General features: G+C 48.7%; 1 protein-coding gene and 1 long non-coding RNA gene across 6 annotated transcripts in view; one reads left to right on the forward strand and one right to left on the reverse strand.

Moving 5' to 3' along the window:
• The window catches only part of CHST11 (carbohydrate sulfotransferase 11), a 305,169-nt gene that overhangs the window by 275,337 nt on the left and 17,558 nt on the right, over positions 1-12,274 (forward strand). The gene's annotated exons all lie outside the window — the stretch shown is intronic.
• The window catches only part of LOC112446720 (uncharacterized), a 59,426-nt gene continuing 55,713 nt past the window's right edge, over positions 8,562-12,274 (reverse strand). Inside the window, exon 3 of the long non-coding RNA XR_003034783.2 lies at positions 8,562-8,747. This is a non-coding gene — a long non-coding RNA (uncharacterized lncRNA). The remainder of the gene's footprint in view (positions 8,748-12,274) is intronic.

Here is a 12,274-nt window from a genome sequence, read left to right on the forward strand (position 1 = left end):
CAAAGCGTGGAGCAGCTGCCTCATCAATTGGTCCAAAGGAGGACACCCTTTGGTTGGGCCTTGAAACAGGTCAGGGCAGAATGGTGTGTGTTGAAGGGATACATACAATGCATGTATCCCAAGCAGAGGGAAGAGCTGTGAAAAACCCACCTCGGGTGTGACATCCTCACTCATTGTCTGCTCTGCTTGCAAAGAAATGGGATAGGAGGGCCTCTTTTCAGGGGGAGGCTGCACTGGATTTTAGTTGCAGCATGCAGGATCTTTGTTGCATTGTGCAGATCTGTTGTGACACACAGGTTCCAGAGTGTGAGGGCTCAGTAGTTGGGGCACTTGGGCTTAGTTGCTCCAAAGCATGTGGGATCTTAGTGCCCTGACCAGGGATCGAACCAGCGTCGCCTGCATAGCAAAGTGAATTCTCAACTGCTGGACCACCAGGGAAGTCCCAGGACAGGAGAGCCTCTTGATCGCTTGTTTTCTGTCTCACTGGAGGCCACCAGTTGAATCCAAGGCCACCTTGGATCAGACAGAGGGTGCAACAGTTCCCTGGAAAGACTCTCCTGGCTCCGGGGTTACAGCTTCCAGCAGAGGCCCAGCCTGCAGGCACCCTGTCCCAGGTGTGGGATGGTCAGCCTTGCAGAAGCACGTTGGCAGCCCCAATGTCAGTGCTGGTGCAGGGTTGAGCATCTTCTCTCTGACCCACAGCAGCTGTTCAGCATCCTTCTGTGTATGGCCCTCTGCTCTCCGTTTACAAGCTGTTCCTGGGGCCAGTCTTTGCTGCCTCTCTCCCCAACCCCTTCATTCCTGTTTGTACTGTGACTCTGACTGTCTCCTCTAGCATTCCAAGCCAAAGAGCACAAACTAACCAGAACCTTCTTTGGAGGGTTGGTTTGCTGCTTGCATGGGCTTTGGAGAAGTGGAGGGTGGACATACCTATCACTCAAGACTCGGCCGACCTTGGCCTTAAAGACAAGTACAGCCCAAACAGTTACTCCCCACTGCCAGCAAACCAAACAGGAAGTCCAATCTATAAGCAAACCAAAGCCAAAAGGAGTGTGCCAAAGAGATTTCATTATTTTCCCAGGGTGTGTGGGCCAGTGGTGCTCTTTTACACTTCGACTTTAGAGGGGGAGCCCTGCTTGGGTTGGAAGTGTTGAAAAGACAGACCTTAAAGAGAGGCTTTTCCAAGTTTTGTTTGGGGGGAATGCGGAGAAGGGAGGAATCTGGTACCTCCTGCCCAGTACATGGGGGTTCAAATTATCACTCAGAAGGCCCATTTTATTATAGAAGAGTGAGCAAGCTGGTATGAACCCCTGCACCCCCTCCCTGCCAGCCCCGAGACTTGGGCCAGAACTGGACTCTCTCAGTGTTCTTGTCTGTCAATCAGAGATGAGCTTACCCTCCTCTCAGGGTTGAAGAAGGGACAGGGGAAATACACCAGGTTTCTAGCCCTAAGAAAAGGTTCCCAAACATTGATTCACTCCCTACCTTTCCCCACGGTGATGTCTGCGCCCAGTAATGATTCCAGAATGTGGTTTTAAATGAAACAGTGGCTTTCCCCCATGAGTGTTCATTCACCAAATAGTTTAGAGTGAAGCCTGCCCATGGAGGGTTCTGTTGTGGAGACGGCCGTGGAGCCTGCCCCCGGGGTCTGGCAGCCAGGCCATGACTCCAGCCTTTGCTGGACTGTTTGGTGATGGCAGATCTGTCCCCATTTGACTCTGGCCTAGGGCAGGAGAGAACAGAGCCAGCTCCCCAGCTCTGCTCCTTTCCTCCAAGGAGATAATGGAACCGCTGGTGGCCAGAAGTTCTGTTCTGGTGGCACCTCCTGTATCGGGTCAGGGAGTGTTGGGTCATGTCCATGCTATGTAAGGCCTCCCGGGGTCAGTGACTTCCTGGCACGATCCAGGCTGTGCTCATAACATGCTCTGTATTGGCCCACATGCTGGAAGCCAGCAGGGCTTTTCCTGCACACTTGCAAACCGTGGAAAGATGAACCTTAAAGACCTTCCACCCTTGGACTGGGTCCTAGCAGGAGATCTAGACTACAGCATGCTTTCACAGCTGTTTTAACCCCAGGGGCATCTGTATGTGGCCTGATAACCAAATCACTGGACTTTTGTTTACTTTTTCATCTTTCTCATTTGAAATCAACCTTCTTCCCCTCATCTCTTTTCCCTTCTCCAAATCCACCCTCCAAGGGGTCAGGGATGGGAGAGACACCAGGATGGGGGCTGGGCAAGAATATCTGTCACCCGAGTTACCAGATAATAAAACACCTCTTGCTGTTTTACCGGCTGAAATCACCTGGCTCCACTGCCCCTCAAGTCAAAGCGTTGGGATCAATCCTGACCCCTTCGTTATCAGTGTTGCGGCGTCCCTGGGGCATTTGCTGAATCCGGGCAGTTGACGTCATCTATCAATAAATACCCTCTGTCTCTAGCGTCTCTTTGGCTTCCTCCATCCCCACTTGCTACTCACTTACAAGACCAGATGGCAAAACAAATGGTGATTTATTTTGCAGGGACATGAAGAATTGGAAGCTGATTTTCTTTCTAGAATTAAGTATTTGTTAAGCATTTTTAAAGCCCTTATTTCCAGACACATTAGAAAAGGTATTAGCCCTGTACTCTGAACTTCACATGTACCATCTTGTTTAATCCTCTCTGTGTACTCTTGTGTGGCAGATGTTACCAGCCCCATGAGAGGTGGGGAAACTGAGGAGGCCCAGACTGGGATTTCCCCCACCCCCTGCCAACCCGCCCCTCGACTCTAAAGTGTGTGCCCCTTCCACAATGCTGTGCTGACCTCAGGCTCTTTAACTAGGTGATGTAGGTGAGAAGTATCTTGCACATAAGTATAGAGGGCACAAGGCCAGACTTTGATTTTTGCTTGATGTAAGCTGTCCAGATCACACAGGGAAACAATCTCCAAATCGATTCAAGATTGCCGAGTGGAACAGAAGAAAGAGAAAAAGGGGGATGTCCATAAGGCCTCTGTGGGAGGGAGTAACACGGACTGTGGATGTCAACAAACGGCCCTGCCTGCTGTGGGGGCACCTTCAAATTCAAAAGGTGCCCCTCCTGCACCCTGAGCCTGGGTCACGTGGCAGTAACAGCAGCTAATGCTTTAGCACATGCTGGGCTTCAGGCATTCTTCTGAGTGCTTTACCTATTCTGTGAGGTTGGTTCAATCGACTGCTATTCCCACATAACAGATGAGGAAATTAGGCTGAGAGAGGTAAAGTAACTTGCCCACAGTCACACAGCTAGCCAAGTGACAAAGTTGTGACTCAAACCCTGAGAGATTGGCTCTTATCTCCACTGGCTCTGAGAGGAGGAATTCTGCATTTGAGACTTGAAGTTAGGAAAGGTGGGCTTGGTGGTGGAATGGGGACAGGATTTCTTTGAAAAGCCAGCTGGAGGTGATCTGAGCTGGAGATGCTGCGATGTCTGCTCTCCAGGGCCACCCCTAGTGAGGTGAAGGCCTCGGTAAGTGTTCGTGGGGCTGCCCGGGATGCAGGCTCAGGCCCATCCCCACCTCTCCAGCTGTTTCTGCAGCCCTGGCTGGGCCCAGCTCCTCCAAAAAACGCAGCAGGGCTTCCAGGGCACGCACCAGCAGCTCGCAAGACAAAGGGAGTGGAGGGCTGGGAGGGCCTGATTGCACAGTGGCACCTGACTAGTGCTGCTGCCAGGAGGAGCCTAGGGCATGCTTGTTCAGACCCAGCTTGGAGAGGGACCAATGACTTCACACCTGTTTATAGAAGTGGACCTGCCTTTTCTGTTATTTTTATTAACTTTTTTAGTTTCAAAGCAGTTGGAAATACTTAACCGCTGGAGGAAAACCCAATCCCCCAAACTAGAACCAGGTCAGCTGATCTCAGGATCTGGTGTCAGGTCCGCTCTGCCCAGGAGACAGGTCCCTCCTGAGGAGCCAGTAATTCCAGGCCCTGTGTAGGTAGGGAATGGATGGTGTCCATTTACCTCTCAAACCCAGGCCCATTTTACAGAAATGGAAACTAGGCTGGGCTGTGGGCAGTGGATGTCCTGGAGTCTGGCAGACCCTGGGCACACCGCAGTGCTGTTCCCAGAGGCGAAGACATGGAAGAGGCGGGTGACAACTCACCTTCAGATATTTGGAGGTGGAGGTTCCTGCAGGACGTTCCAGGGGCAATGACCAATGGGCAGGTGAGAACATGCTTCTTGCTTCCCATGAATCCCACCCTCTCCAAAGGCCTCCCTACAACATGGCCACCCAGGTGGCCCTGAAAGCCTGCATGGAAGGAGCTTTCCATGTGGAAGGAACAGGAAGTTCAGCCACCCTGAGATGAGATCAGAGGAAGGAGGAAGTTAGAGGGGTGAATGATGGAGGACAGGCAAGAGGAAGCGAGGCAGGCAGGAGGGAAGCCATCTTGCAAAGGAGGATGCTGGGAAAGAGGCCGGAGACTCGCAAGTTTGCTCAGTGAAGGCCGGGCCTGGCAGAGCCGGAGCTGCGCCCTGAAGGCGTCCAGCTTAGCCCCTTGTATTTCCAGATGTTTCTGGTTAGACGTTCCTATAAAACTTGGAGAAAATGCCCCACCCTTCTGGATTCTGGCCTGTTCGAAGAGAACCCAGACTGACTGTTCTGTAGCAGAAACCGGAGCCGCAGCGGGGTTGGCAGGGGGCTGGGCCCCCACATCGAGGGCGTCCCTGGAAGCCGCATGGACGGCTGTGCGCCTGCGCGAGACCCCGGCGCCATGGCCGTGATCCCTCGCCCTGAGCTGGCCGCAGGGGCACGCTTTGTAGAGACTGGCTCTGCTCTGATCCGCTCCTCACGTGACTGCTCGTGGAAGCCGGGGTCTCCCTTAGCTCCCCGAACAGAGCTGTAGATATGCTAGAAGTCGTGTGTAAACCACCCTGAAAATCTCGTTTACGAACTCCAAGGAGAAAGGCGGCCGTCCCTGTGCTGTGCGAGACTTCCGGATTGCCCCACTTGATTGAAACAAAATGTGGCTTCAGGGAACAAGGCACAAACCACACCCTGTGGCCTCCGGAACTGAAACTGGTATTGTCCTTGGGAAGAAAATCTGATTTCTCACACCAGTTATAGAGGGTCTTTATTGAACATGCTGACTAGAGGATAAATTATGAGAATGGTTGAAACTGCTTAGTAACTTCAGGAAGAGAATTTCATCAGTGCTTCCTTCCTTAGAGCTTGGTTCATTAATTATTGCCCTGGTGTTTTCCATGCACCCAGAAGTCTTGCCTGCCCCTCCAAGGTAGATCTGGACTGTGGATTAGCCTGTGTGCTTCAGGCTCTTCCTGATGGGAATGGCTTAGGGTCATAAATAAAGTGAACCAGCTACAGGTCAGCGTGGGGGTGACTAGCTCAAGGCTGAAGACCCTGCTCCAGAACTGGGCCACCAGGGTTGAATCACAAAGTGTGGGCCTTGAGATAAGTGTTGGAGCACCCCGAGCCTAAGTGTACTAGTCAGGAAAGTGGGGATGACACTTCTAGGTTGTCCTGGGGACTCAGTGAGATGGTGGCTGTCCAGTGCTTAGCAGGATACCTGGCACATGGCAGGTGCCTAGCCTTCCCATCCCATTACTGGTTAGGGACTGCCACTCTATCCCTGTGGCACCTGGGCACATTTTCCACAGAGCAGACCATGCTCCAGACACAAAGGTCCAGGTCACAGTGGAGAGGGCTTTTTTGTGTCAAAAAAGCAAAGACAGACAACCTTGGAAAATTGCTTAACTTTCTGAGCCTCAGTTTCCTTATCTATCAAACAGAGGTGTTAGTTTGCATCTCACAGGGTTATCAGAATCAGAGGTAAAATTAGGTAGAGCCCCAGCATAGTGGGTCTCAGTCTGCCTTTGTTATCAATGGTGACTCCATATTTGACAAACGGGCCTCCTGCTGTCAGTCTGGTTCTGGGAATCCATGACCTCGTTAATGGATGCAGAGGTTCCCATGGTCGTAAAGAGGCAGGAATCCCCACATTTCCATTTATGTCTCAGTACTCTGGGTCCCAGGCAAGGGTCCATCACCACACAGAGCCTGGATCCCTATCCATGGTGTTCCTGGTCTGCCCCTGTCCACATATCTGATCCCCCGACTGGACCCAGCTCCTCTCCTACCCCATGACAAGTACGCACTAAATGTTGACCTCAGTAAATGCAACATCTGGTTTTCTTCCTTTTCCACCTGAGCCTGCAGGTGAATTTGTAGCTTTCTGTTTGGGGTCATGGACTTGTTAACAAATGGTCAGTTGACCTAGAATTGTCTAGCTCATTCTGTTTCACTCCAGACCTCATCCGGAACCTTTGCCCAGCGCCTTCCTTGGGGCAGTCCAGGAGACACAGAGTGGAGGTATTCCTGTCTCTCTTAAGTCACTGTAGTTTTTATGGTTTTTCAAAAGAAAACAGAAATAGGGGAGGAAGAATCCTCCTCGCAGGTGGTTTTGCACCCTGGGCCCGGCCTGGAGAGTGCGCAGGGTAGGGGGAAGTGAAAGCTGAGGCCTGGGGGAGGGCAGTACCAAGGTCCTGTCCCCTGGGGAGGCTGTGGTGGCCTGTCCCTGGCTCTCAAGGGCCTCCCCTGGAGGCTTCAGTCACCACAGGAAGGAGATTCATTCATGAAAATCAGTCCCCCCAGGCCCTGATCCCACTTGCTTTTCTGAACCTCTGTTGCTTTGGCCCAGAGAATGCCACTTAGTGTATAAAAAAAGATTCCCAGAAGGCTGCCTCTCTCCACCAGTGTAATTATGTCTGTGAAGCTTCCTTTCTGGAAGGCCGGGGGGCGGGGTGCCTAGCCTCCCCTGGGCTCCGTAGGCTCATTTAGCCTGGGCAGATCACCCTGGCCCTGTCACTGGGGGCTCACGGCCTGTGCAGGGACAGCCCTGCTCCCTGCTCCTGCTGAGTCTCTGTGCTTCCAGTTCCCACCCCTGTTCCAGTTCACGTGTCCTTTTAGCCCAGCTCACAACTTCTCTCTCCAGCTTCCCAGGAACACTCCTTTCTCGGGGAAATCATTTCCTCCCAAAGAAAGGGCATTGCCTGTGCTATCCTGTCCTCCTCCATCCTCACGCTGACCTTGTGAGGCAGTGAGCTCTCAAGCATTGAGTCATATGTCAGGGCATATGTCATTCTTCTCAGCTGCTCTTTTCCATTACCTTTGAGAGAGGGGCTATTGCTTTGCCCATTTTATAGTTGGGAAAATAAAGGCTCAGAGAGGTTAAGAGAGCCCCATGCTTCTAAGCTAGTAGGTGCTAGGTCTGGGAATCTAACCCCTGGGTGAGCGCTTTTCAGCTGCCACATTGCATTACCATGTTTTCCTTTGCTCTTCTGTGTCCATCATTAGACTGCGAGATTTCTCCCTGAAGACAAACCTTATCTGGCTCTGAAGTGGCCACCTGCCAGTGCCTGAGCCTTGGTTGCTTAGCCTGTGCCAGCTGAGGGATTGAGATGGAGTATGAAGCATCTGCCAGGTGTTAGGTGTCCCTCGTGGGCTTGGAGAACACGGCCGGGAGGTCGGTGACCTGCTGGGCAGTGGGGGAGAGGCGAGCTGACCGATCTGAAGCCCTCTGAGGGATAAAGTGGGACCTCCAGGTGATGGGCTAGGTCAGCTGAGGCGCTCCGGTACCACGGTGTGCTGTGCCTGCCAGAGGTCAGGAATCAGCACCTCCCCCACCCACTCAGGAGTGCAGGCATATGCAGCTCAAGCTTTCTCTCCCACTTCTCTCTGGACTCACCACTGTTTGGCCTCCACCCGAGAGACAGGGGAAGTGAAAGGACAAATGACATCAGCCACTCTCCCTCCTTGTCAGCACTTTATGGCAGAGGTTTAGGGGGAAAGTAATGTGGGGAACTTCCTCATCTCTTCATTATCCCACTGGTCTTAACAGAAGACAAGTGATGCCTCCAGGACAGTCCGCTGTGCACCCCTAGTGTTTTGGGCATACAGCGAGCTATTATCACCACTACGTCAAACCTTAGATGGTCAGTGGTGTTCTCAGCCCCATTTTACAGGTGAAAATATTGGGCCACATGTCAAGTAACTTGCCCAGTCTCCATAGCCAGTAAGTTGCTGCTGCTAAGTCGCTTCAGTCGTGTCTGACTCTGTGTGACCCCATAGATGGCAGCCCACCAGGCTCCCCCGTCCCTGGGATTCTCCAGGCAAGAACACTGGAGTGGGTTGCCATTTCCTTCTCCAATGCATGAAAGTGAAAAGGGAAAGTGAAGTCACTCAGTCGTGTCCGACTCTTAGCGACCCCATGGACTGCAGCTACCAGGCTCTTCCATCCATGCGATTTTCCAGGCAAGAGTACCGGAGTGGGGTGCCATTGCCTTCTCTGAGCCAGTAAGTGGTGGAGCCAAATTTTAACCCCCGGCTGTCTAGCTGCAGTGTCTGTGTTCTGCTTCTTGATGGAAACAGCTAGAAAATAAGGCCTCTTTTCCCCCCCACTCCATGGGAAAGAATTTTTAACTCTGGATAATACTTGCATGTACATTAAGAGCAGCTATGGGCCAGGTGATATGCTTAGTTCTTTGCAGATTTTACCCCAACAAACCTCATGACAGCCTGTAAAGTATGTGTTGATATCAGCTTCCACTTTACAGATACAGAAACCGAGGCTGGGAGGGTGGAAATGACAATCCTGGATCACGTGGTTCTTCAGGGGCATTGCCTGGATTCAGGTCCAGATGTGTCTGCCTGACTTCAGAGTCTGACCTCCGACCTCTGTGTCAGGCTGGCTGAGCAGCATCCTAGGCATCCTAGGCAGGGTAAGAAACCAAATACTCTGAATATTTGTTGAGTATTCATTTTATGGGATCAGGGAGACACTGATTTTCTGTAAAAATTCTATCCTGAAATTGAGTTACTTATTTTCTTATTCCACTGGCCCAGTCACTGTTCTTTTTGTTCTTTTTTTTTAGTTTTATGCATTCTTAATTTTTTTTAATTTTTATTTGATATTAGGGTATGGTTGATTTACAAGGTTGTATTTTCAGGTATACAGCAAAGTGATTCAATTATATGTATACATATATATACATTCTTACTCAGATTCTTTCCCCATATTTTTAATTACAGAATATTGAATACTGTGCTCTGCAGTAGGTCCTTGTTGATTATCTATTTTACATATAGCAATGTGTATCTGTTAAGTGCAAACTCCTAATTTATCTCCACCCCCCACCTTTCCCCTTTGGTAACCATAAATTTGTTTACAAAGTCTGTGAGTCTTTTTCTGTTTTGTAAATAAGTTCATTTGTATCTTTTTAGATTCCACATATAATTGATATGTGATTTTTGTCTTTGACTTACTTCACTTAGTATGATCATCTCTAATTTCACCCATGTTGCTGCAAACAACTTCCATTGTATATATGTACCACATTCTTCTTTATCCATCCATCTGTCAATGGATATTTAGGTTGCATTATAAACTGTGCTGTAGTTAACTTTAGGGTGCGTATATCTGTTCAGATTATGGTTTTCTCCTGATACATGCCCAGGAGTGGGATTGCTAGATCATATGGTATTTCTACTTTTAGTTTTTAAGGAACCTCCATACAGTCCTCCACAGTGGCTGTACCACCTCACATTCCCACTAACAGGGTAGGAGGGTTCCCTTTTCTCCACACCCTCTCCAGCACTTGTTAGTTGTCAACTTTTTGATGAGGACCATTCTGACGGGTGTGAGGTGATACCTCATTGTAGTTTTGATTTGCCTTTCTCTAATACTTAGTGATGATCAGCATCTTTTCATGTGCTTTTTGGACATCTGTATGTCTTGGAGAAATGTCTACTTAGGTCTTCTCATTTTTTGATTGGGCGTTTTTGTTTTTTTTTTTTTTATTGAGCTATATGAGCTGTTTATATAGAGATTAATCCCTCATCTGTGATATAGACTGCAAATATTTTCTCTCATTCTGTAGGTTGTCTTTATATTTTGTTTATAGTTTGCAGTGCAAAAGCTTTTAAGTTTAATTAGGTCCCATTTGTTTATTTTTGTATTTATTTTCATTACTCTAGGAGGTGAATTCAAAAAGATATTACTGCCTATGTTTTCCTTGAAGAGTTTTATAGTATCCGGTCTTACATTTAGGTCTTTAATCCATTTCAAGTTTACTTTTGTGTATGATGTTAGAGTCTGTTTTAGTTTCATTCTTTTACATGCAGCTGTCCAGTTTTTCTTCCTCAGAATTTCTTTGGCTACTTGGAGCCTTCTGTGTTTCTATACAAATTGTAAAACTTTTTGTTCTAGTTCTGTGAAAAAAATGCCATTGGTTATTTAACAGGGATTAAGTTGATTGAATCTGTAGGTTGCCTTGGATGGTACAGTCATTTTGATGATAATGATTCTTCCAATCCGAGAACATGGTGTATCTTTCCATGTTTGTGTCCTCTTCAGTTTCTTTCATCAGTGTCTTATAGTTTTCAGAATACAAGTCTTTTGCTTCCCGAGGTAGGTTTATTCCTGGGTATTTTCTTTTTGATGTGAGAGTAAATGGGATTGTTTCCTTAATTTCTCTTTCTGATTTTTTTGTTGTTAATGAATAGAAATGCAAGAGATTTCTGTGTGATAATTTTGTATCCTGAAACTTTACTAGAACTCATCAATGAATTTGGTAGTTTTCTAGTTGCATTGTTACAATTTTATTTGTGTTACAATTTTATTTGTGTAAAATCATGTTATCTGCAAACAGCAGTCACAGTTCTTAAAAAAAAAAAAAAAAATCATCAGACCTTTCCTAGTTCTTAGTTCAGTTTTCTTGAATGGGTTCTTCAATCAAGCCAGCCCAGGGGAATCTATGCCATGGGCCCTATTCGTTGTTTAGTCACTCAGTGGTGTCCGGCTCTTTGCGACCCCATGGACTGTAGACTGCCAGGCTCCTCTGTCCATGGGATTTTCCAGACAAGAATACTGGAGTGAGATGCCATTTCCTACTCCACGGAATCTTCCTGACCTAAGAATTGAATACATGTCTCCTGCAAGTATTCTGCGTTGTAGGCAGATTCTTTACTGCTGAGCCACTTGGGAAGCCCCATGGTCCCTATAGTGTATAGTAAAATAGGTCACTGGCTCCTGTTCAGCTTTAGGAATTCCACCAACCATGACTCTACATGTGTTACCAAAAGACTTCCTAAGTTGGTGGAAGCAGGATTGTTTTCTCACAGAGATGTTTTAGCGCCATGGAGATGGCACTTGGGCTGGCTGTCCCTTCACTCTGTTCCTGGATCCATCCCTGGGCCGTGCGTGCACTGCTGGGAGGATGGGATGAGAAACTTCCTCTCTTCACTGTACAGTCCAGCCGCACAAAGGGGCAGCAGATTCAGGTTCCAGCCCCAGCTTCCCCACTTCCTGAGAGTGAGTGGAGGGATTAGCATCTTTGGGCCTCCGTTTTTCTATCTGAAAATCAGCATGCGATCTCAGGTGATTACAAATATTCTCTGACTCTGGAGCTGTGTTTCAAGGGCTCTGTTGTTTAGTCCCTCAGTCATATCTGGCTCTTTGTGACGCTATGGACTGTAGCCCACCAGACTCCTCTGTCCGTGGGATTCTCCAGGCAAGAATACAAGAGTGCCATTCCCTTCTCCATCCAAGGTCTAGGGATGGGAAAATACTCTGAAGATCTACAGAAAGGCGGCCATGCCCACACTTAATGCCATTAACTTGAGGATCTTATTCATCTGTGAGCCCCTGGTTGAAGTCCATGATATCATGTACAGCTGTGTTATGGGTATGTCCCCAGAAAAAGCCCATGTTCTTAAGTTTCTCCATAAGCAACTGGTAAATGGTCTTTCTGTGGCACTTTCATTAGCATCCCAAATGGACCATCCTTGAGGGAGGGGAAAGGCATTCATGTGTTGTTCAGTTCAGTTGCTCAGTCATGTCTGACTCTTTGTGACCCCATGAACCGCAGCACGCCAGGCCTCCCTGTCCATCACCAACTCCCGGAGTCCACCCAAACTCATGTCTATTGAGTCAGTGATGCCATCCAACCATCTCATCCTCTGTCATCCCCTTCTCCTAATTATTCTTTTCTAAGTCCTGCACGTATTGGGTATTGAGCACTTGACAAAAGATACCTAGGTCCTATCCTAAAAGCCTTGGGAAGTCAGTTGAACCTACATCATTCGTGATGCTCTATGATCAGGATGGAGGAGCTTGACACACAAGAGCCTGGGTGAAGAGCCTGGGTGAAGGTGGTGGAAATGGCTCCTTTGGGGCCCCCCTCAGAGCTGCCTCTGCCTCTCCTCCTAGTGAAAGACTAGCCTTGCCCTCACCAGGAAA

The sequence above is a fragment of the Bos taurus genome, chromosome 5 (assembly GCF_002263795.3).
Source record: "Bos taurus isolate L1 Dominette 01449 registration number 42190680 breed Hereford chromosome 5, ARS-UCD2.0, whole genome shotgun sequence".
NCBI classification, from domain to species: domain Eukaryota; kingdom Metazoa; phylum Chordata; class Mammalia; order Artiodactyla; family Bovidae; genus Bos; species Bos taurus.